Source organism: Sarcophilus harrisii, chromosome 4 (assembly GCF_902635505.1).
Source record: "Sarcophilus harrisii chromosome 4, mSarHar1.11, whole genome shotgun sequence".
NCBI classification, from domain to species: Eukaryota; Metazoa; Chordata; class Mammalia; order Dasyuromorphia; family Dasyuridae; genus Sarcophilus; species Sarcophilus harrisii.
The window spans coordinates 154,804,598-154,831,736 of record NC_045429.1 but is presented as its reverse complement, the minus strand read 5'-3'; the positions used below and the strand labels follow the sequence as shown (position 1 = coordinate 154,831,736).

General features: G+C 33.2%; 1 long non-coding RNA gene across 1 annotated transcript; it reads right to left on the bottom strand.

Annotated features, from left to right (window-relative positions):
• Positions 1 to 27,139, bottom strand: LOC116423130. Its single transcript, XR_004233596.1, has 3 exons — positions 26,945 to 27,139; positions 25,536 to 25,582; positions 1 to 591 (listed from the first exon to the last, which is right to left on the bottom strand). It is a non-coding gene; the product is annotated as an uncharacterized LOC116423130 (long non-coding RNA).

The window sequence follows — 27,139 nt, the reverse complement described above, 5'->3', positions numbered from 1 at the left end:
TTCTTCCTTCATGACAATGACTTGATTTCTACTTCCATTAAAGATTTGTTAAATTTAAAAAAATGAACAAATTAAATGGCAAAGAAAAGAGCTGGCCCTCTCATCAGTTCTCACACATTAAAATAACATTAGGAAGCATAAAAAGCAAAATACATTTTAAAACAAAGCTTGCTTATTTCTCATTTGTTAATTCATACTCTTCTGCCTTCTATTAATTTTCATAAGAGCCACAGTGTTCCCTCTTAACTCTTGAATTCCCTCACTTCTGTCAGTTTAAGTGATACACACGAGGGGGACATTTTTCAAAGTGGTGTGCTAGGATTTAGCTGTGGGAGGCCTATTAATACACCACATAGAATTTTACTCCACATAATGACATTTAAAGGGAGCTATTTATTTTGACTATGTTCTTTGTATAGGCCTGAAGATTACCATAGTAAAACACCCTTTGGCAAATGTGCAGTCAGACATTTCTGAGCTGAGGGGGTGGGGTAGGAGATGCTGTGAGGCTGAAGAAGAAAATCCCCAAAATTGAATGTGAAAGAAATTCTGGTTGAGGGTTGCTCTCCTGGTCTTATTCTTTTCAGCTTTCTACAAAGAGAAATAAAAGAAAGTAAATTGACCAAGCAATATACAAAACACCTCTTCCCTCACCCCACCAAAAGAAAAGGATCTCCAGAAATACCCTCCACCAAAACAATAATAGCAAACAAAACTGAAAATTTAACAGTTTTGGATCTTTCTATGAATTCTATGAATGTTAGACTGTCAACTTTTTTTTTTTTTAAAGAAAATTAAGTTTACCAATTGTGAATAATCAACAAAATGACTTGCAACCTTGGGAAGTGGCTTGTTAAATTTATTGCCATTCTGATTGAAACTACGGCATGGATAAAAAATATATATTGTCTCTTGAGTTTGACATAATAAATATTCTTTTTAAGCTGTCTGAACTGCAATGTACAATAAACATTGGGATTACTTTAGAAATTGAGTTAAGACAATTCAATTTGACCTTGGCTAACTTTGTTCCCCCTGAATTCTCTTAGGTCCATTCCAATAATACAACATTATCTCCATTGTGACTGAATGGGTCACAGTGTGTTCTGATGATTCATTCATTTGAAAGGAGATTGAATTAATTAAGAAGGAAAATAAAAAATTTAAGAATAAGTTTAAAAAAAGATGAATTCCTTTATAATTGGACTGCTTGTGATCAGGCTTGAAAAATGGCCTTTAAAAGGTGCCCAGTCTGGGTACTATCATTTGTAAAACTAAATTTTTAGCCTAAGGGAAGAGCTAAGTTTGCTGTCCTATACAGGATTTTTCATCCTAAAGGACACCATAGCTCATGTATATGCATTGTCTCTTTTTATTTTGCCTGCCATTCCCCCTAATGTATTTTTATATGTAGATTAAGAGGTTGTTGGAGAGTTTTCTACTGTCCTTGAATTGTTGACCACTCCCTTTCTGAAAAATCTTTCTTCCTGAATTTCAATAATGACAAATATCCTGGTCCTCCCATCTCTCTAATCTTTCTTTATTTTTTTCTTAAGTGATTCATTTTCCTTTTCTTATCCCTTAAATTATAGGTAAGTGACAGGATTTCTTTCTTTCTTTATGGTCTCTTGAAGGTAACAACCATTTTTTAAATAGTATTTTTTCCCAAATACATGTAAAGACAAATTCTTAGCATTCATTTTTTATAAGATTTTGAGTTTCAAATTTTTCTCTCTGTCTTTCTCCTCTGTTCTTCTGAGATACACAGATTTAATATGTTATACATGTGATATCATGTAAAACATATTTCCAAATTAGTCATAGATGTGAAAGAAGAAATAGATCAAAAGAAAAAAAAAAAGAAAAACATAAAGGAAGTGAAAAAATATGCTTCAATCTGCATTCAGGGTCAATAAGTTCTTTATCTGCATGTTGATAACACTCCTTCATGTGTGCTTTGAACTTGACTTGGATCATTATGTTACTGAGAAAAGGTGAGTTATTCATAGTTGATCATCACACAAGTTTGCTCTTACTGTATGCAGTGTTTTCCTGGTTCATTTCAGTTTGCATCAGTTTGTACAAATCTTTCCAGATTTTTCTGAAATTTGCTTATTCATAATTTCTTATTTCACAATAATATTGCATTACAATCATATGCATCCATAGTTTATTCAGCCATTCCCCAGTTGAAGGACATTTCCTAAATTTTCAGTATCTTGCCATTGTGAAAAGGACTCTGCCATAAATACTTTCATACATGTTGGTCCTTTTCATTTTTTATGATCTCTTTAGGTTACAAACCTAATAGTCATAGTGATGGATCAAAGGATATGTACAGTTTGGTTGCCCTTCAGATAAAGTTACAAATTACTCACTAGGATGATTGGATCAGTTCCCAACTCTATCTACAATGCATTAATATCCCAATTTTCCCATATTGTCTCTAACATTTATACTTTTCCTTTTTGTCATATTAGCCAATGTTATGGTTGTGAGGGGGTACCTCAAAACTGTTTTAATTTTTATTTTTCTATTCAATAGTGATTTAGACCACTTTTTCATTTGCTTATAAATATCTTTGAATTATTCATTTGAAAACTTGCTCTTAATATTCTTTGACAATATCAATTAGGGAAAGCCCTTTATTTATGAAAATTTGACTCAGTTCTGAATATATTTTAGAAATGAAGTCTTTATCAGAGATACTACCAATAAAGATTGTTTTTTTAGCTTTCTGCTTTCCTTCTAATCTTGGTTGTATTAATTTTATTTGTAAAAACAAACAAACAAACAACAACCCTCAAAGCCAAAACCAAAAACAAACAACCCCTCAAAAACCAAAAAAGCCAATCTTTTAATTTTAATATAATTAAAAATATCTATTTTATATTTTGCAGTGTTCTCTTTTTTTGTTAGTTTGCTTTTGGTCATGAATCCTTCTCTTCCCCATAGATCTGACAAGTTTACTATTACTTGAAAATTCTAATTTGCTTATGTTAATATCCTTTATGTCTACATCATGCATCCATTTTGACTTTATGATATATGATATGAAATATTGGTCTTTATCAAATTTGTGGCCAGTTTTCACAGCAGTTATTGTCAAATAGTTCTTACTTCAAAGGGTGTAGTGTTTTGGTTTATTAAAGACTAGATTCATGGATCCATACGTAACACCGTATACCAAGATAAAATCAAAATGGGTAGATGATTTAGGCATAAAGAATGAGATAATAAATAAATTAGAGGAACATAGGATAGTTTATCTCTCAGACTTGGGGAGGAGGAAGAAATTTGTGACCAAAGATGAACTAGAGACCATTATTGATCACAAAATAGAAAATTTTGATTACATCAAATTAAAAAGCCTTTGTACAAACAAAACTAATGCAAACAAGATTAGAAGGGAAGCAACAAACTGGGAAAACATTTTCACAGTTAAAGGTTCTGATAAAGGCCTCATTTCCAAAATATATAGAGAATTGACTCTAATTTATAAAAAAATCAAGCTATTCTCCAATTGATAAATGGTCAAATGATATGAACAATTTTCAGATGAAGAAATTGAAACTATTTCCACTCATGTGAAAGAGTGTTCCAAATCACTATTGATCAGAGAAATGCAAATTCAGACAACTCTGAGATACCACTACACACCTGTCAGATTGCTTAAGATGACAGGCAAAAAAAATAATGTTGGAGGGGATGCAGGAAAATTGGGACACTGATACATTGTTGGTGGAATTGTGAACGAATCCAACCTTCTGGAGAGCAATCTGGAATTATGGCCAAGATGTTATCAAACTGTGCATACCCTTTGATCCAGCAGTGCTACTACTGGGCTTGTATCCCAAAGAGATACTAAAGAAGGGAAAAGGTGCTGTATGTGCCAAAATGTTGGTGGCAGCCCTGTTTGTAGTGGCTAGAAACTGGAAAATGAATGGATGCTCATCAATTGGAGAATGGTTGGGTAAATTGTGGTATATGAATGTTATGGAATATTATTGTTCTGTAAGAAATGACCAGCAGGATGAACATAGAGAGGCTTGGAGAGACTTACATGAACTGATGCTAAGTGAAATGAATCGAACCAGGAGATCATTATATACTTCATCAACGATACTGTATGAGGATGTATTCTGATGGAAGTGGATTTTTTGACAAAGAGAAGATCTAACTCAGTTTCAATTGATCAATGATGGACAGAAGCAGCTACACCCAAAGAAAGAACACTGGGAAATGAATGTAAACTGTTTGCATTTTTGTTTTTCTTCCCAGGTTATTTCTACCTTCTGAATCCAATTCTTCCTGTAGAACAAGAGAACTGTTCGGTTCTGCACACATTATATTGTATCTAGGATATACTGTGACATATTTAACATGTATAGGACTGCTTGCCATCTGGGGGAGGGGGTGGAAGGAGGGAGGGGAAAAATTGGAACAGAAGTGAGTGCAAGGGATAATGCTGTAAAAAATTATCCTGGCATGGGTTTTGTCAATAAAAAGTTATTAAAAAAAAAGACTAGATTACTGTGTTCATTGACTACTGTGTCTGGTTTAATGAATCTGTTCTATTGATCTATCACTCTATTCTTAGGTGGTGCTAGATATTGTTTATGATTCCTTCTTTATAATATAGTTTGAGAGCTGGTATTGCTAGAATGCCTTCCTTTGTATTTTTTTTTATTCATTCCCTTGATATTCTTGACCTTTTGTTCTTCCAAATGAGTTTTGTTGTTATATTTTCTAGTTCTATCAAACACTTTTTGGAAGTTTAATGGAAATTATATTGAATAAGTAGATTTTAGCAAAATTGTCATTTTTATTATTTGGCTTGGCCTACCCATGAAAAACTGATATTTTTCCAATTGTTTAGATCTGACTTTATTTGTGTGAAAAGTGTTTTGTAACTATGTTCACATAGTTCCTGGCTTTGTTGTCTTAGCAGATAAACTCCCAAGTATTTTACATTGTTTATAGTTATTTTAAATAGAGTGTCTTTGTCTTTTCCTGCTGGGATTTGTTGGTCATATAAAGACATGCTAGTGATCCATGTAATTTTATCTTATGTATTGCATCTTTGCTGAAATTATTGTTTCAAGTAATTTTTTAGTTGATTCTCTAGGATTTTCTAAGTATACCACTATGTTATTTGTAAAGATTGTTACTTTTGTTTCTTAATTCACTATTCTAATTCCTCCCATTTCTATGTCTTTTCTTATTGTCACAGTTAATATGTCTAGTATGGTATTGAATAACAGTATTGATAATAAGCTTCCTCATTTCATTCCTGATCTTATGGGGAAGGCTTCTAGCTTATTTATATTATAGATAATGGTTGCTGATAGTTTTAGATAGATATTGCCTATCATTTTAAGGAATATTCCTTTAGTTCCTATATTCTCAAATGTTTTTAAAGGAATGTATATCACATTTTGTCAAAAGCTTTTTTAACATCTATTGATATGATCTTATGATATCTGTTGGTTTTGTTATTGATACAGCTAATTATGTTGATAGTTTTCCTAGTATTGATCCAACCTTGCCTTCCTGAAATATTTTATTTAAAATATTTTATTTAAATATTTTATTTTATTTTATTTTAATTTTTTGCATTAATATTTATTAATGAAAGTGGTATATAATTTTCATTTTTTTGTCTTAGCTCTTCCTTACTTAAGTATCAGTACTATATTTATATCATAAAATAAGTTTGGTAGGGGTCCTTACCTTGCCTGTTTTTCTGAAAAGTTTATATCATCTAGGAATTAATTGTTCTTTGAAAATTTGGTAAACTGTACTTATGAAGCTATCTATCCCTGGAATTCTTTTCTTAGGGTGTTCACTGATGGCTTGTTCAATTTCTGTTTTAAGAAATTCAATTAATTAATTATTTTATTAAAGCTTTTTATTTTCAAAACCTATGCATAAATAATATTCACCCTTGCTAAAAATTGTTTTTTAAATATCTCCCCTTCCTTCTCCCCACCCCCTCTCCAATATATATTAAACATGTGCAATTCTTCTATACATATTTCCGCAAGAAAATGCTACACAAGAAAAATACATTCAAAATGGAAAAAAAAATAAGAAAGAAAACAAAGTGCAAGCAAACAGCAACAAAAAAAGTGAAAATACTATATTGTGATCCACATTCAATCCCCACAGTCCTTTCTCTGTGTGCAGATGGCTCTCTTCATCACAAGACCATTGGAACTGGGCTGAATCACCTCACTAGTGAAAAGAGCCACATATGTCAGAATTGATCATCATATAATCTTGCTTTTGCTCTATGCTGTTCTCCTGGTGCTCCTCATTCCACTTAGCATCAGTTCAGGTAAGTCTCTCCAGCCCTCTCTAAAAATCATCCCGTGGATCATTTCTTAGAGAACAACAATAATAATCCATAACATTCAAATACTATAACTTATTCAGCCTTTCACCAACTAATGGCCATCCAATCAGTTTCCAGTTTCTTGCCACTACAAAAAGGGCTGCCAGAAACATTTTTGCGCATGTGGGTCCTTTTTTCTTTTTTATGATCTCTGTGGAATATAAACCCAGTAGAGACACTGCTGGATCAAAAGGTATGCACAATTTGGTAGTCCTTTGGGCCTAATTACATATTGCTGTGCAGAATTGTTGGATCATTTCTGACTACTACCTCCCTCAAACACCCCTTCTTTTACAGCCCCTCCCCTCTTTTCCTCTCCTACTTCCCTGTAGGGTGAGGTAAATTTCTCTGTGAAGCTAAATATGTCTGATATTCTTTCTTTGAGCTAAATCCAATGAGAGTAAGGTTCACATAATGCTTGTCCCTGTACTTTCTTTCCTTCAATTGTAATAGATCTTTTGTGCCTTTTCATGATATGTAATTTATCCCATTTTACTTCTATTTTCCTCTTCTTCAAGTACAATCCTCTCTTTGCCTCTAGTTTCTTTTTTATATCATCACAATAAAATCAAATTCTATCTACACTCTCTGGTATATCCATAATAGAGATACAGTTTTTGTGCTTCTCTTGAGTTCTGTATTTGAAAACTGAATTTTCTGTTCAACTCTGGCCTTTTAATCAGAAATAAATGAAAGTCACCTGTTTCATTGAATGTCCATCTTTTCCCCTGAAATATTATGCTTAATTTTGCTGGATAATTGATTCTTGACTGCAATCCAAGTTCCTTTGCCCTTTGAAATATCACATTCCAGGTCCTTCAGTCCTTGAAAGTGGCAACTGCTGGGTCCTTGGTAATCCAAGGATAGGCTCCTTGATATTGGAATTGTTTCTTTCTGCCTGCTTGCAAGATTTTCTCCTTGGTTTGATAATTCTGAAACAGTTATGATATTCCTTGGAGTTTTCATTTTGGGGTCTTTTTCAGAAGGTGACTGGTGAATTCTTTTTTTATTTTATTTTGTTTTGTTTTTATTGAAGCTTGTCATTTTCAAAACATATGCAAGGATAATTTTTCAACAATGACCCTTGAAAAACCTTGTGTTCCAATTTCCCTCCTCGTTTCCCCAACCCCCTCCATTATATGACAAGTAATCCAATATATGTTAAGCATGGTAAAAAAAAAAAGACAGGTGTATACAATTATCTTGTTGCACAAGAGAAATCAGATCAAGTCTGGTTTTATTTTCCATTTTCTTCTATTTTTTTTAAATTTTTTTGGGAGGGTTTTGTTTGATTCTTGATATCTCATTCAGTCATTCACTTTCATTTGTTCAATTCTAATTTTTAATGAATTATGTTCTTCAGTTATCTTTTTAATCTTCTTTTGTATTTGACCAATTGAACTAAAAGTTATGAGTTGTTATATTCATTGTTTTTTTTTTCTATTTCAGAAATTCTGTTTTTCAATAAATTGGTTTCTTTTTCATTTGCCTTTACTGTCCTCAGGATTTGAGATCTGTTTTTTGTCTGTCTATATAAAAGCCACCTATGGTGAACTCTTTTTGCCTTTTTGCTCATTTTGTGTAATTCTTCTATACACATTTCCACAAGAAAATGCTGCACAAGAAAAATGCATTCAAAATGGAAAAAAAAAATAAGAAAGAAAACAAAGTGCAAGCAAACAGCAACAAAAAAGTGAAAATACTATATTGTGAGCCACATTCAATCCCCACAGTCCTTTCTCTGTGTGCAGATGGCTTTCTTCATCACAAGACCCTTGGAACTGGGATGTTCCAATCATCTCACTAGGGAAAAGAGCCACATCTGTCAGAATTGATCATCATATAATCTTGCTTTTGCTATATGCTGTTCTCCTGGTGCTCCTCACTCCACTTAGCATCAGTTCATGTAAGTCTCTCCAAGCCTCTCTAAAAATCATCCTGCTGATCATTTCTTCTTTTTTTCTATTTCAGAAATTCTGTTTTTCAATAAATTGGTTTCTTTTTCATTTGCCTTTACTGTCCTCATGATTTGAGATCTGGTTTTTTCCCACCTATATAAAAGCCACCTATGGTGAACTCTTTTTGCCTTTTTGCTCATTTAAATTTGCCTGCCCTTAAAGCAAAGGGGGGATTGTATCAAACTTCCTCTACAGATAATAGTGGCTTCACACTGCACTGGGTGTAGTGCTGCTGACTTCCTTCTTGTGTTGGATGAGCATGGACAAGCCCCATGTTATTCTGGGGTTCAGGGAATTACTATTTGCTTTGTGTAGTTGTGTTGGGTGTTTCACAGCTATTTTGCTGATCCACTGTCTTCTGAACCAAGACAGAGTAGCAAATGCTGTTGTATTTTGGCTAGGAGCCTCCCAGTAGATTCCCTCAGCATGTGGATACTATACTGCCCTGTATCCCTGTTCTCTGCCTGCACTACACTGCATCATGCCTCTTTCCCACCTGATTGAAACAGACCTTTACTGAAGTTCTTCCAAAATATCTTATGCTGGAAGTTTATTACACTCCAAATATTTGTATGGTCCATCACTCCAAAACCAATTCAGAGGCTTCATCTGGTGTTGATCTGAGGGAAGCCAAGAAGAGCTCAGACTAAAACCTGTCTACTCTCTACTATTTTGTCTCCACTCAGTGTAATTTCTTTTTTATAAGATGAGGTTATTTAAGCAAACCATTTCCCAATTGGGAATCTAGATAATTTACATGTTCATAAGTGTTCATTAATTTTGTTCAGAGTGTCAGATTAATTGGCATATAATTGGATAAAATATTTACTTATTGTAGCTTTAATTTCTTCTTAATTGGTGGTGAATTCATCCTTTTTCAGTACTGAATATTTGTTTTTTTTTTTCTTTTATTCAAATCATTTTAGGAATCTTAATTTTTTTCCCTAGATTTATTTTTTTAGCTCAATAGTTTTTTTTTGATTTGTTATAAATCTCACTTATAATTTCCATGATTTCCAATTTGGTACTCAACTAGGACTTTAAAATTTTCTCTTTTTCTAGTGTGTTTGTAGTTGTATCTCCAATTTATTAATCTGTTCTTTTTTCTATTTTGTTGATGTAAGAATTTAAAGAAATAAAATTTCTCCTAAGTACTGCGTAGGTATAGTCCATAAATTTTGGTCTGTTGTCATTCATCTTTGATAAAATCATTATTTTTATAATTAGTTTTTTGATCCACTTATTCTTTAGCATTAGATTATTTAGCTAACATTTAATTTTTATTCTATCTTTTGACTGTCTTGTGTTCAATGAACTTTTTATTGTATTATGACCTGAAAAATATATTTAATATTTTTGCCTTTCTACATTTGATTTAGAGGATGTTATTCCCTAAGACATGATAAATTTTTGCATAAGGTCCATGTGTTGCTGAAAACATACATCTATTCCTTTCTGCTTCCATTCAGTTTTCTTGAAAAGTCTGTCATATTTGAGTTTTCTAATACTCTATTTATCTCCTTAGTTTCATTCTTGTTGTTTTTTTTTTATTGCTTGGATTTTTCAGATTCTGAGAAGGCAAAGTTGTATAATTTTGTTATCTATTTTTTTCCTGTAGATCATTTAACTTTTCCTTTAAGAATCTGGATGTTATATTACTTGATACTTACATGTATAGTATTGTTAATCCTTTATTATGTATAGTACATTTTAGCAAAACATAGTTTTTTCCTTGTCTGTTTCATCTAGCTCTATTTTTGCGTTTACTTTGTTGAAATCGGCATCATTATCCTTGTTTTTTTTTTTCTTTATGTGAAGCATAATAGATTTTGCTCCAGCTCTTTATCTTTATTGTTTGAATCTCTCTCTGCTTTAACTCTGTTATTTGTAAACAACATGTTCTGCTATTTTGGTTTTTGTTCCATTCTGCTATCTGCTTTTATTTTATGAAAGAGATTGTCCCACTCACAATCACTGTTATGATTACTAATTGTGCATTTTCCTCCAAATTATTTTTCTTCTTGTTTGTTGTCTGCTTTTACCTTTTCCCTCCTTGACAGGATTTTGCTTCTGTCTACCACTCCCCTGGTCTGACATCTCTTTTATTAGTGTCCCTCATTACTTAATCTCCTCTTTTATTCTCTGTTGGGTAAGATAGATTTATGTATTCAATTGATTGTGTGTACTATTTCCTCTTTGAGCCAATGCTAATGACAGCAAAGTTTAAGCAATTTTCCTTACCCATCCTCTCATCTTCCCCTCCACTATGATAGGTCTTTCATGCCTTTTCATGTGAAATAATTTAACTCATTCTACCTCTCCCTTCCTTCTTCATGCAATATACTCCTTTTTATTATCCCTTAATCATTTTTATGTCATTCCATCAAATTAACTTTATAGCTGTACTCTATCTATGTATTTTCTTTCTATCCGTGTAATTACGAATAACTTTTTCAAGAATTACAAATATCATGTATGTAAACAGTTTAGCTCTATTGAATTCCTGATGTTTTCTTTCTTTCTTTCCCCTTTTTAGACTTCTCTTGAGTCTTCTCCTTATAAAAGTCTGAAATTCTTCTTTGTCATTAAATAACCATTTTCCCTTTGAAGTGTTATGCTCAGTAAATGATTTTAGGTTGTAATCCTAGAATTTGCTTTCTGAAATATAATGTTCCATGATGTCCAAACATAATATATTGCAAGTATAAGTCTTGTGTAATACTAATTTTAACTCCCTGATATGTGAATTGTTTCATCCTGGACACTCGCATCATTTTTTTCCCTTGACTTGATAGTACTGACTTCTGGCTATAATGTTCCTTTTAGTTTTATTTTGTGATCTCTTTCCTGAGGTGATTGGTAGATTCTTACAATGTCTATTTAGCCTTCTGGTTACTGCATATCAAAGCTAAGATTTTTTTTTATTTTATGATATCTTGAAAGGAGCTTGAAATATGCTCAGAATTTGTTTTAGGTGTGTTTTATTTTATGATTGTTTGGAGGTGAATATGGGAGAATATAGGTCATATAGTTTAGATTCTCTTAAGATCTGAATTCATGTGACTTATTCTGAATGTCTAAATTAACTATACTCTCTCTCCCTGCTATCCTAATTTGGATACATGCCATTCTATTCTTATTAAATAACTTTTATTACATCATTTTTTCCATTCTTACTTTTTTATGATGCCTAAAACTTAGCTTAACAACTCTAAATTAATGCTTGATTTTCCAGGCTTTTCACAGTGAGATCCCCATATGATGTCCAATTTTACTTCCTCAAACTTCCCAAATTGAATTTTCTGGGAAGCAGATCTTAATGCTTCTGGAATTACTCAGCATGGCAACTCCATGAATTTTTTAACTTTTCTGTCATATCTAAAGTCCTTTTTTTTTTTTTCCTCTCCTGCCTATTCAACTCTGATATACCTCAGTCTTAGGTAACAGTATGTATTAGATCCTGGAGGTGGGGAGAGGACTATCTGGGGGCCAAATGATTAGCAAAATGAAAGAGTATTTTTTTTCTTAAGCATAATTCTTCAGCATAATATGAAAAGCTATAAATTAGAAGAAAATCATCAAATTTATAACAATTAGCAAAACTGTGAAAAGTAAAGCAATAGACATTTCCACATTATGAAAGGCCTTATTAAAAAATAGCAGACAAATAGAATTAACATTCATCTTAACTAACTTTTGACCTTCACCTACAGAAGGCACTTTTAATGTAACTAACTTGAAAGTTTTGTGTTTCCAATTTCTTCAGCAATAACTAAAGTTATGCCTTCATCCAACAAAGATTAAGTCATATTCTTCTATACCCAATGAAAGATAGAAAATAATAATTCTACTTAGTCAGAGTCAAAGAGAGTGAGACTTTGGTAAGGAAATTATGGTTACAGAGAACTAACATCTTGCTAAAGGGAAAAGAGCTACCTTGCCTGAGGAAATGGAGACTAGAAATGTAGTTGCTGTCCATCCATTCCCTGTAGAGTTTACAGAGTACAATGAGATAATTCAGATCAGAATTTAAGAACATTCAGTAACAGGGATGTTTAAGAGAGAGCATATGGATTCCATGACAAAGAAAGTTGTAGAGGCTAATCTGTGAGGAGGGAAACCTGAGATAAATTACCAGCAATAGAAAAAAAAGGTGAATTGACAAAATGTCAAAGAGCAAAAGGCTAAATGTAATCCTAGTTACTCAGAGATGATACAAAGGAGATGCAAATTTAACAAGGATAAATGATACAATATTTTTTAAAGACCAGTATATTATGAATAAGACATATTAATAGTTCAGTCTTGGAGTCAGGAAGACCAAAGTTTAAATGTTACTTCAGACATTTACTAGTTGTGTGACCCTAGGTCATTTAACTTCTGTTTACTTTAATGGTTTTAAAGATAATTCAGTCTTTTCAAAGAAGGTGTTAGGATGGAAAGCAGGTTGGAAATTAAATTTCTCAAAGAAAAAATAAATAAGAAAAATAATAAAATACTCAACACAAAGCATAAAAAGAATTTCTCTACAAAGTCACAGAGGGTGTAGAGAAGAGAATGACTAACATGAATGACCATCTGAAACCCAAAATTGCAGAAGTGAATGATATTTTGGCAGAAGTATCATAAAAGAACATAAAAATTCTGCACGAGGTAGTGATTATTGTTGATGACAAGACAAAGTCATTGATGTTCCCCCAAATACATACTAAATAAATCAATCTGAATATCAAAATTGAGTAGAACTACAAATATATTATTGCAAGAAGATTAGAATATTGATCAATAAAACCCATGGATTAAGTAGAAAAAATAGTTAATGATTTCATCACACAAGAAATTGAATTTTATCATTTCAGTACTCAAGAAAGTTTGTAAATACAGCCTCAGCTATAAAATAATGTCAATTCAAATAGTTCAGGATTAAATTTTGTCTATAAAAAGTCAAAGAAAAGATTTTGAAAATATATTTTCAAAAGCAAAGGAGATTGAGATCCACCTCAAAATTGCATGTCCTATAAAGTCTTGGTTTCTGAGGGGAAGGCAGGAAACCACCACAATGATTTGTGTCTTTAAGTTTCCCTGAGTCCAGGAGTTTGTGCACCAGCCTCCAGTCCCCACTCTGGCTGAATTTGTCCTAGTTTATATGCAGTATACTGAGTATAAGCCAGTCATTATATCACTAGGGAATCATTATTTGTTGTAAGATTAATTCAATCATACTGAACTAGAGAACTATATACCATTGTCTTATCAGTTCCACTGAGTTAACACCTTGTTTAAATTAATCATACAGAGTTTCCACACTCTACATCTCCCGCTTTCTTTTGTTTTAGAACATTGGTGGTCATGCTCTCTCTGACTTCTCAGAGAGATGAGAACCCCAAAAATGAGGTGATCATGTCCTCTCTGATGTCTCAGGAAGGGAGATGAAAATACCAAAATGAAATGGGGAATCAAACTAGATTGGCAGGTTTCTGAATGGTCTCACTTGAGTCAGGTATACATAAATCCATTAACATGGCAGGTATTACATAAGCACATAGTATCACAGGCTAGTTGTGATGTAACAAACAACATGAATCAACATGAGGAATTATATATGTCAATAAGTCCTAGAAATAGTCCAAAACCAATTGATTGTCCATTATTTCATGTGTCAGGGATTCCAATGATTCCTACAAGTTTTGAAGTCCTGCAATAATCTCATCATGTATCAGGGAATCCAATGATTCCGGCAGGTTTTGAAGTCCTATATCAGTCGTATCATGTCTCAGGGAATCCAATGATTCCTGCTGGTTTTGAAGTTCTGTAACAGTCTCATTTTTGCTATACCCTTTCAGTGTCACTTGTTTCTTTGGTCTTCTTTATTTTGAGCTTTTTATCTTTTTCTTCCTCTCAAGGTGCTTGTTGGCATCCATCAGATTCCTTCACCATCTATTGAGATACAAGCAAACCCTCTCCACCAAGCAGTTAACCTATCTAGTCCCTTCCATTCACCACTTTCTGGAGATTATATTAGAGCTGCTTGCACTGGACACGGTTCTTCTGTTGGATTATAAAACCTCTATTCTCCCCAATTGTAATCCCTTTCTTCCATCAGATTGCTTTTCGACTGATTGATCATATCAGGGTATTGAACTTCTAAAGACTCTCTGGGTGTAAACTTGGCTACCCTCTTGCCCTGCCACTCATTTCTCTGGGTCAATCTACATTCTGAGACCCAGTGGAAGCCCATGTTGCATTTTGAACATGGGGTTTTGGGTCTTGTTCTCCCATCCTGTTTTCTCACTCTATCTCTATGCCTATATTAAATTTTCAGATGCCTTACTTTACCATGCATTGGCAAGTCTCTCTGGAAGTTCCTTGATGAGAGGGACCCTGTCTTCCCATGTCCTGCATCATAGCCTGGGTATAAATGTATTTGTGCCCACTGTGGCACAGTGTCTTTATAATCTTCTCTAAAGGAGCCTTCTTGTGTAATTCTAGAATAATTCTTCTACAAACCTCATTACCATTTTCTCTACCAAGTTGTTTTATCATTAATGCTGTTGCTCCATTTTCACCAATTGTTTGTATGACAGCTGTCTGCAGATATCCCACGAAATCAGCAAAAGGTTCATTTGGAATTTGTTCTATTTTCGTGAAGGCTTCCCCTCTATCTTGTTTTCCTGGGAGGGAGGCCCATGCTTTGATAGTAGTAGCAGCAATTTGCTCATATGCTATCAAAGGATAATTAATCTGTGCTAAAGTGGCTGCATACTGATCTTTACCGGCTAGTTGGTCAAAAGTGATTTGTATATTAACTCCAGTTTGCTTATTTCATTGGGCTTGTATTCTACATAGTTTACTATACTTTGAAAGCCACAACAGGTTTTATCCAGATGCTAAACATGTCCTCGCTATAGATTTCCAATCACTGGGGTTTAAATTTCATAAGCCAAATTCTCTAATACCATCTTAACATAAGACGATGTAGTCCCTTAAAGGGTGCAACCCTTTTTCAAATCTTTGATAATTTCCAGACCAAAAGGAATGTGCCTTCTCCTTACTTGACCTGAAGAGTCAAACTCTTGAATAACAGAGTATGCTTTTATTAAATCAGATATATCCTGTCCTTTTTTTAGTTTTAATTAGTGCCTTTTCTAATTGTGTCTTATGGGGTGTACAAAGCTGCTTCATGGGTGGTGCTGATTGTGTTACTGCCCCCCCCTTCCTTCTCCCTCCAACAATGAAGGGTTAATTGAAAGGGTTAAGTCAGGGGATGAGTAATGCCCTAATGGTTTCTGCTGTGAAGCACCATATTCCTTAATTTGATCAGCATTGTACTTAACTCCTTTTTTGTTTAATTCTTCATGCTTTTCATCTAGTTTGTCAGTATCCCCCTTCTGATCTTTCTCATTTTTCCTACTTCTGAAATTTTTGTAGTTCCTTAAAGCCAATTATATTGTTATATGTATAGAATGTTTCTTTAGGAATTGAATCAGGACCATTATCATTGTAATATTTAATTAATTGCTCTCCCACTAGTTTCCACTTGTCTGGCTTTAATCCTTCTTCCTTTGAAAACCAAAGAGATGAGTACTATAATGTTTCTAAAAGTCCAATGATCTGCTCCCAAGTTACAATCAAACCTTTTTTTTTTAATTAGTTCAACTATTCATTCTGCACGCTATCTTTGTGGTGGAGAAGACTGTTTTCTAAACATTTGTCCCATTTCAGCTGAAACACTAGTTTAACCCTTAACAAAGTTTCCTTCTTGTCTATTTTTGTACTCACCCTAATTTCTGGATCACAGAGACTTTCCTACTGAACTGAGGATCATGTTAGTCTTGACTTCTAAGTGTAAATCATTAGTCCCATATTTGGGCGCCAAAATGTAATGTTCTGGTTAGTTTTCTGGAGGTCTTTGGGGCAGCCTTCATTTCATCAGAATAATCACCTTGAGAATAGCAGACATAAAGTCCAAAAGTCTTTATTGTCTCTTTCACAGTCTTGTCTCCTTGCATGGGGCCCTGGCTAGCTTTCTGGAGGTCCTCCAGAAAGTATCTTGTTTTCTGTGGGGAAGGCAGGAGGACCACCACAATGATCTTTGTCTTCAAGTTTCCCTGAGTCTGGGAGCTTGTGCTCCAGCCTGCAGTCCTCTGTCTTCCTCGAGTCTGTTCCAGTATCATCTCTGGTTAAGTTTGTCCCAGTTTATATGCAGTGTACTGAGTATAAGCCAATCATTATATTACTAGGGAATTTGTTGTAAAAGTAATTCAATCATACTGAACTAGAGAACTATTAATCACCATGTGTAGAGGGCTAAAACTCTTGAGTCGATGCACTGAGGTCAATTCGAGCACTTAAGGCTAATTACTGATTGGCCAATACTCTATGGACATGTGCTTGGGGAATGGTTCTTCCCACTATCCTGTGCTGGCTCGATAATTGGTGTATACAGAGAACTGTAGAAGGGACTAGGGGGTGGAATAAGATAAGCCAGGGTTACTTTGGCAGTAGACTAGGAAGAAGGAGATGGTGGAGATTCTGCTTCCAACTAATTCAATCCTACCTCTAAAGACCAAGAATAAAGACTAAGGATTTTTGCTTATCCTGACTCTGGTTGATTCTAAGGTATCCAGGGTGCTAACGTGGTCATCACAACCATGCTAAACTAGATAACCATTATCTTATCAATTCCACTGAGTTAACATTTTGTTTAAATCAATCATACAGACTTTCAACTCTCTACAATTCGTCTTAAAAATTAAAAGGGAGAACTTGCCACTAATGAAGAAGAAATTAAAGCAATAATTAGGAGTTACTTTGCCCAACTTTATGCCAATAAATTTGGTAATGTAAGTGAAATGGATGAATAACTAGACAAATATAGGTTGCTCAGATTAACAGAGGAGGAAGTAAATTGCTTAAATAGTTCCATTTCAGAAAAAAAAATAGAACAAACTATTAATCGATGCCCTAAGAAAAAATCCCAGATCCAGATGGATTTATATGTGAATTCTACCAAACATTTAAGGAATAATTAACCCCAATACTATATAAATTATTTGAAAAAATCGGGAATGAAGGGCTTTTATCAAATTCCTTTTATGACACAGACATGGTACTGATATCTAAATCAGATATGATGAAAACAGAGAAAGAAAATTATAGACCAATCTCCCTAATGAATATTGATACAAAAATCTTAAATAAAATATTAGCAAAGAGATTACAGAAAATCATTCCCAGGATAATACACCATGATCAAGTAGTATTTATACCAGGAATGCTGGTTGAGCATTACTAGAGCTGGTTCAATATTAGGAAAACTATTAACATAATTGATTATATCAATAACCAAATTAACAAAAAACCATATGATCATCTCAGTGGATGCAGAAAAAAAAATTGATAAAATCCAGACTGGCATATTCTCTTTTCCTTGAGTAGCAATTTCCTGCTTCTTCCTGGGGGTGAAGATCACACACAATTTATGTACTAATAGGTTATGAAATAAATTGGGAAAGGGACATGCCTTTTGTCCTTTTATGCTTTAACTCCAAGAAATGGGCTTTTTCAAATGCATGTGGAAATTAACTATGAACCCAGGAGTGCTAGTCATATTGACCTTGGAGTCAGGATTCCAGATGAAATATTGCAGCCAGTCAGCCTTTCAGAGAAACTCTAAGAACCCAAGGAAAATTAGGGGAGTTAAAGGACCTGTCTACAGTCATGTGACTTGTAAGTAGAAACTCAGAGACTTGAATCTAGGTCTTCAAATTCCATTTCCATGGTACCACAATATTACCTTATATCCATTCAGTTTATTTCTATGTCTCAATGAAAGTTTTATGTAAAACTCTTCTTCTGCTTAAAATGCATTTAAATAATATTTTAATTATATTCAATAGTGGTAATTACCTTTCCTCTTTTCTGTATTAAGACAACAGTTCCATAATATAAACTTTGTCTCCCAACTATAAAAAAGAAGGCTTACTTTGTGTGTGTTATGTTCTTTGCATTAGATCAAGGAATGTACTATCCTACTAAATCTCAGAGTTTAAGATAACACAAAGAAAGTTTATTTCACTCAGCATGATTTGTTTTCATAGATTGGGATATTTTATTGGCTTTAAGAATAGGTATACTCTTTTCTTTGAGTATGTAATCATTAAATAAACATGTTTTTCAGGCTAGATATCTATCTTATTAAAGAGCATTAAAACTGTATCTTGTGTTCTGTATTGGAACCTAAACATACTACTGAAATCATTCATCCAAATTTAGAAGAGTATAAATAAGACAATGTAACTGGAAAGAATTCAGTTTAATCTAACATGTATTTACTAACGACATCATATGGACAAAGCACTATGGTAGGCACCAGTGGAAATATACAAATACATAATATATGGTTCCTGCATTCAAGGAGGGAATAACAATAATCTAGTGGAGGCACAAGACAAATACATAGATAACAATTTTTCAAGGCACTAAATAATCAATAACACAAGAAATGTATAAATAAATCTATCAGTTAAGAATTAACAAGCATAGGGGGATCTAGGTGGCATAATGGATAGAGTACCAGCCCTGAAGTCAGGAGGACCCGAGTTCAAATCTGGACTTCCTAGCTGTATGACCCTGGGCAAATCACTTAACCCCAATTGCCGCAGGAAAAAAAAATTAACAAGCAAAGCATATATTTTAGTATTTTAGCTCCTCTTGTGTGTCCCTCATTTCTGAGGAGAGAAAAGCAAAATAAAATAGTCTCTACCCTCAAAGAGTAGGATATGTATGTGAGTGTGTGTTTTTTCTCATATATACATACATATATAATAGGTGATATAGATATAGATAGATTATATAGATATCTATATAGAAAAATCTATCTATATCTATATGTGAATGTATATATCTATATACACATATGAATGTATATGTATATATATATATGTTTAAACATACATATATAGTGATTTGATGATCTATTATTTAAAATTAGATAGGAAATGTTTTTTACTAATTCAGATCAATACCATCTCTAAAAGTTTTAATTTTAGAAAATTTCTTAGAATCCTGAGAAGTTAAGTGATTAGGCCAGTGTCATATAAGCCATATCAAAGACAGGAGTAAAACTCTGGGCTTGCTGACTTAGAGACTATCCATTCTCAATCCACTATGCCAAGCTACTTATCATATACATACAAATTTAATTCAATTCAATAAATTTTTATTAAGCACTTACTTTGTCAATGAAGCTGTACTAAGTGCTTAGGATATAAATAAGAAAAGGAAAGACAGTCTTTGCCCTCAAGGAACTTATAATGAGAAGAGATAACATAGTAAAGTTATGTGAAGAAAGATAATATAGTAAAGGAAGCTAGAAAGAGAGGGAGGGACAGTAGGGAGTATCTTGTTCCCCAGCCAAGGAGAATGGTGGATGAATAGTTCAGAAGAAACCAAGATGTGCAAAGTTGGAAAGTCCACTCCAAATGTTCATAGGAACTATTTCTGTTCAACTTGTGGCAGATCATTCAGAGTTTATATTGGTCTGATCAGTCCAACACACTTGACTAACATAGTGATGTCATTTTGGTCCTCTTAGAGAACAAAGGATAACAGCCAAGATAAAGATTGAAGTGATCCGGAAATCATTTTTCTGCCTTCCATAAAGGATGGCTGAAAGGAGGAATTTATTATTCTAAATTCCCACCCTCTACCCACTCCTATTCAGAAGGGAAAAGTTGAGGGAATGTATCTGAGTATATAAGATGGTCCAAAGACTCAGACTTCAACCTATCCAAAGCACATACAAAGTAATCAGCATGAGGGTTGAAAAGGTTAGAATAAATTAGAAATGAGGTATGAAAAATGGGCTTATTCAGAACGTAATGAGTGAAAAAATTGACTTTTGACAGGAACTAGGAATTCTAAGTAGTAAAGGGGAGGAGAGGCAACATTCCAATTATAGGCTTGTAAGACGGTTTGTGTTAGGTCAATGGAAACAAAGAAATCTTGGAATTTATACAAAACAGAGATCCTATATAGTTGAGGGGGATCAGGAAATACTAAACTGAAAATGTCAAATTTGAAAGAGAGGAGTCTTAAAAGTTTGTTAGAATTTTGATAAGTGGATGGGAGAAATTGATTTATGGAAGAAAGAGTAAGAGTTTAACAAATGTAAAAACTAAGAGGCAGAGATAAGTAGATAAATAAATGTGTTCTAGGAATAGTGAGTTACTAAGCATGGCTGAAGTTTAAGACCATTCTGAGAGATTTATACTAATATAGATTGACTAAGGTTTTGAATGCCAAGCTGAGGAGCATTTCTGAAGGCAAATAAAATAATATATATCAGGTACTTTGAAAACTTTAAAGCACTTTGTAAATGTTAGCTGTTATAATTATTACTAGGTTCTGACATTGTGGTGGTTAGTTAATAGTAAGGAACAGATAATATAGGACCATGGAGACATTTTTTTTAAACTTGGCAGAATGATAGATGGTCTTTTTGTATTTCTTTAAAAATATGACATGTTCAAAAATTTATAAATTTATCAAGGCAAGATGAATTTTTATGCTTAATTTGTACTGTCCTGGTATTTACCTTTTTACTGGACACAGTAGACATTTGCTGTCTTGATTAAAGAAGAGGGGAATGAAAAAGTTAAATTTCTTCCCAACACTCTCAACTTTCTTTTCTGGTTAACAATTTGTATATATGTGTATGTACACATGCATGTTATACATGTGCTCTTCCTATAAAAATAGAGATTTAATTTTCTAATATCTGTGTAAGTCTGTGGTAAGCTTACCTTTAAAGATACATCTGAAATTCCAATTTAGAGGTCAGAAATAAACATATTGGTTATCTTCCCAAATCACTGTTTATAATGTCAATTCCTTCACTATCAATTCTTCCCTCCTTCACTCTGACACTTTAGCTACAAGTCCTTATATACATCCATGTGTAATAAGGTATTAATCTGAATCAAGCAGATATATATTTTCACTGTGCACTTTGCACTTTGTAAAGTTTGGGAACCACTGAATACTAGAAAACTTTGTCTTGTGACCACAGGAAATGATTCTTATGATTCTAATCCTCAGGTTACTTACAAAATGAGCAGAAGGACACCACTTGAAAGTTATGATTGTCATTTTCCTACTTAGAGACCATCACATTTTACTTGGCATCTTATTTGCTCTCAGTCAGAAAAAATATACATTTGGATTGGCCTTGGACTCCTGAGGCTTTATACTAAGGGACTTTTCACTTTTCTCTAGGCACAGTGTTGCTAAACTTGGTGACAATATAACTAACATTAGAATGTCAATAGCTATGAAACAGTTGAGCTTGGAGCAAAAACAAAAACAAAATGACAAAAGAGCAAGATGCTATGCCTATTTCTAGTATTGATTTAGATACCATAACTTTGAGGCAAGTAGGAACACATCAGAATAGTCAGGTAGCCTTTGCAGTTGGAAGAGGACTTGAGGAGAATAGTTACAGAACTGGCCACTATCAGTAGCCACTTGGACTGAAAGAGGTTGGGCTTGTCTATAAGTGTTGAGATAGAGGAGATAACAACAGTTCCAGGAAAAGACAGCAACAACAATTTTAAAAAATGGTGGGCCAAAGCAGAAATGAATGTAGCAGGTTGGTGGAACAATAAGGATTTGAGATCTGTTCTAGGACTAAAGCCACATACTTTCATAAAGTCGGAGCCAGTGAAACAAAATGAATGTATTGCCATCTAAATAATAAATGGGATATATGAATGTAATGGAGTACTATTGCGCAATAAGAAATGATAAACAGACAAATTTCAGAAAAGTCTGTAAAGATTTGTACAAACTGATACAAAGTAAAATGAACAGAAGTAGGAAAATATTTCATGCAGTATCAATAACATTGTGTGATAATCAGCCATGATTTACTCAGCAACATAGTGATCTAAGTACAAAAGAAGGACTCATAAAGGAAAATGCTATTTAGATAAAGATCTGATGAACTCTGAATGCAAATCTAAGCATATTTTTTCTTTCATTACCTTATTCTTTCTTGTGTTTCTTTTTCCTTTTGATCTGTTTCTTTAACAACTGTGATTAATATGGAAATATATTTTTTAAAAACAAGTTTTATATGTATAAATTATATCAACTGCCTACAAGCTTTTGGAAGAAGGAAGGAGAAAAATTTAGAACACAAGGTTTTGTAGGAGTGAATGTTGAAAACTATTTTTGCATGTATTTTGAAAAATGAAACATTATTATTATAAAAATTGAATGCTAAAGTATTTATTGATAAGTAACTATTGATAGCCAACAAAAAAAAGAAAGAAAAGAATGGTTGATTGAGAGAGAAAATGGGGCGGTTCTGATTTTCTTGTTTCACTTTTTAAAACTGTAAAATCTTAAATCAGAATTTTAAAAAATAAAACACACCTTTATTTTTCTCTTAATTTTTGTCTTTCTTTTCCAAATTTCTTTTCATAGCAGCATGGCATCACCTTTCTGATGTCATGGTCCTCCTCAAGAATGAAGGACAAACAATACTGTAATATTCCTGGAGGACCATTTAGCCCTCATGGATATTTTTCTGATTAAAGAAGGTGTCCCTCACTAGACAGATTCATAATCAGAGCAAAAGGGAAAAACCATGGGAGAGATAAAAAAAAAAAAGAGAGAGAAAAGAGAAGTTAACATAACATGTGTTGTTTTACATCCAGTCTCCTTAGATCTTTTTTTTTTTTCCCAGATGCAGATACTATTTTCTGTCCAAAGTCTATTGGAATTGTTTTGGATCACTGAACCACTGATAAGAACAAAGTCTTTCATAGTTTATCATCTCACATTCTTGCTGTTATCGTGTACAATGTATTCCTGGTTCTGCTTGTTTTGGTAAGCATCAAATCATGTAAATTTTTCCAGGCAATTCTAAAATCAGCTTGTTCATCATTTTTTATAAAGCAATAATATTCCATGACCTTCATATACCACAACTTCTTCAGCTATTCCCTAATGGATGGGCATCAACTCATTTTCCACTTCTTTGCTGCTACAAAAAGACATCCTCTAAATATTTTTGCACATGTGGATCCTTTTCCCTCCTTTATGATTTCCTTGTGATACAGACCCAGTAATTTCACTGTTGGATCAAAGGATATATATATACTTTTATAACACTTTAGGCATAGTTCAAATTGCTCTCCAGAATGGTTGGATAGTTTCAATTCTACCAATTTTCCCATATCCCTTCCAACATTTATTATTATCTTTTCCTGTCATCTTAGCCAATCTGCAAGATATGAGGTGGTACCTCAGAGTTGTTTTAATTTGCATTTCTCTAATCAATAATGATTTAGAGTATTTTTTCATATAACTATAGATGGTCTAATTTTGTCATCTGAAAAATTGTCTGTTCATATGCTTTGACCATTTATCAGTTGGGGAATGACTTGTATCCTTATGAATTTGACACAATTCTTCATATATTTTAGAAATGAAACCTTTATCAGAGACACTGGCTATAAAGATTTTTTTTCCTCACCTTGTACTTACCTTTTAATTTTGTTTTTGTTTGACTTGTTTTGTGCAAAACCTTTTTAATTTAAAGGTAATCAAAGTTGTTCATTTTGCCTCTCATAATGTTCTTTAGTTCTTCTTTGGTAATAAATTCATCCCTTCCCAAAATAATTGATAGGTAAATTATCCCTTGTTCTCCTAGTTTGTTTATGGTATCATCTTTTATGCCTAAATTATGTACCCATTTTGACCATATTTTGCTATGGGATGGTAGATGTAGGTCTATGTCAAGTTTCTGACATATTATTTTCCAGTTTTCTTTTCCAAGCTATTTTTGACAGCTGGATTTTGGGGGTTTATCAAATAATAGATTAGAAACTAAACCTGCTGTGGTCTGAATCAGTGTTAGTCATCCTATCTATGTCTTGCCACTAGACTACTATGACTCTAAAGGAGAGAGGGGGTCTTATAACTTTGTACAACTCTCACTCACCTAAATAAAATTCACTTGCAAATCAAGATGTTAATCTCCTGACAATTTTGTCCTCTTCAAAAGACAAATAACCATAATAAAAACTAAAAGAAGGCTAGATAAATATAGCATTGTAAAAAGTACTTTTAGGTCAATTAGACAATAATTACCCTCAGGAAGCTTGATGTCCAAATTATACAACACTAATGAGACTGTGCTTTGCCTATAATAACCTCTATAGTAAGAAAGTCTTTGTGACCTTTTAACCTTTTTGTCAGTTTAATTCAACAAGCATTTATTGAGAATCTATCACATATGCAACTCTATGCATTCTACATTTTGTAAAGAAAAATATGGTTTGCAATCTTATTGAAAACACATTCTTACCATGAGAATCACTACTTATAATCAAATATTTTTGAAGACCAGTATAAATGGCATATGGTGACTTTTATATTTCTGCCTTGTGTTTCCAAATAAATTATAAAATTCTTGAGAGTGAGAATATCCTATGCTATTTGTATTCCTATTGCTTACTTCAGTACCCAGCTGAGGATTTATATTTAATAAGATTTGAACTAAACTTCAAGAAAGAGTGGGAATTAAGCAAATCAAGTAAAAATAAAGCAAATACTTCATTAAGAGGCAATGGCAATGGCAATAGTATGGAAGTAGGGATGTACAATGGAAGACTGATAGAAAATGAGTAAACAGAGCAGGCAAAAGGATAGATTGTGGCATATTTTGAAAGTCAAAGTAATAATTTTGGAATTTATCCTATTAAAAGGTGTAGATTATGATATGTAAAATATTTCTGGTTGGGGAGTGTAGAGGGTCACAGATAGAAGGGAAATTCTGGGTGGCATATAAGGCCTCTGGCCCAGCAAGGAACCTGCTAATGTATCTGGTTTGTCTACCCATCCCAATTACTGACTTCTCAGCCTTCCTGAGAAGTCAGGGGGCATGACAATCTATGTTGTAATTAAAGCAGAGTTATACTAAGTAGCAAGGAAGCATTTGCACACAATAGCAAGTTGTTTATGTGGTCCCACATGCACATAATATAGTTAGTGCATATGCAGTGTACTATAGTTATGTAAGAATATTAGGGCATATAAGCTGAGGGGATTTTGAATAAACAAACTCCTATTTTGACCATCTTCATGAGTTTCACCCCTTCACTCCTTACCTATGATCAGGATTCAGGTTAATATCGAAATCCTCCAGTGAGCATGTCTGGACAGGGGAGTATCAGAAGTAGATGGATAGGAGGCAGAAAGATCAATTAGAAAATTATTGCAATAATTTAAATATGAGATGAGAAAGGTCTGTACTACAGCAATGGCAACAAAACAAGAAATGACATGGCTTAACTATGTAAAGTGGTTAAATATATTTAAAACCATCTAATTAAGTATCCATGTTGTTATTAAAAGTAGTAACTGTTTTAGAAGTTCAAGGAAAAGAGAAAACAATGTTTTTGAGTGATAGGAGAGGAGTCCCATGTAGATAGATGATTAAGATTTGAAAAAAAAAAATCTTACTATGGAATTATGCAAATGAAGTGACAAAAATGCCATTTTGACCCAGAAATTCTTTGCTTATATATCAAGAAGATCATTGATAAAGAAAAAGAACAGAGGTAGACCAAAATATTCATAGCATCACTTTTTTATGGTAAGAAAGATTATGGGAAAAAATTGGTGCTCAATAATTGGGGATTGAATAAATAAATTGTTGTACATGAAGGTGATGGAATATGACTTGTAACAAGTTGTAAATATGATGAAAAAAAGAGAGACAAGGAAAGTTTTTTTTTTTTTTTTTTTTTTTTAAAGGAAGGCTAAGATTTGACTGAGTAGGAAGGAGTATGTCCTGAAACCCTTGTCATCAGTATTTTTTTTTCTATATGTTTACCAACAAAAACTTATAAGTCTGCTTTCTTTGTTCTAACATAACCAGACATTGAGGCTAAATGGACATTTTTCTTTAAAGACTCTACATACATTTGAAGGCTATTATAAATCACTTCTCAAACTTCTCTCTCTCAGGCGAACAATTTGTTCTTTAGCCTGTCTTCCAAGGTTTAACTCTATAATCCTTTAATCAATCTGTGACTCCCCTCTAAACTAGTTCTGAATTCCTTCTGAGGATGTGAAACCCAGAAATGGAAACAATACTCCAATGAAAATTTAGTTATTGCTAAGTATAGTGAATCACCACTGCTCCTGTCCCTGTCTGAATTAATATAAGAAATCTAAATAGGAGAACATATTATCCTACTAAAAATCTGTAAACCATCTATTTCCTTAGGAGACTTACATTTTGAACACTCTGCTTTTGTTGTCAACTAAAGCTAAATCTCTTGTTATTTGGATTTTTAATAATTAATTAATGACATTCATGCTTTTATGAGAGTGTTTTGCTATCAATTCTTTTGCAAATCAAAAACATAAAATGCATAGGAACAGATTATTTAAAAGTCAGTACTTTCACACAGAAAAAAGACTGATACAGTGAAACAACATTTTCAGATGGGGGGGGGACCTTTAGAAGGCCTGATTATCAAAAGTAGCAGTTCAGTGGTTCAATTCATACCTGACAGGCTTCAAAGACTCCATATGCAAATTGATCTCCCAGCTGCAAGGGTAATTAACATGGGTCTGTTGCAAGGATCTCTTTTTCCATCCATTCTTTTTTATGATTATTTTCAATGCTTAACAATTGTCTGTAACTACTTAATCCATTTGATTTCAAAATGGTATAAAATTACTCCTATGTGCAAAATAGGAC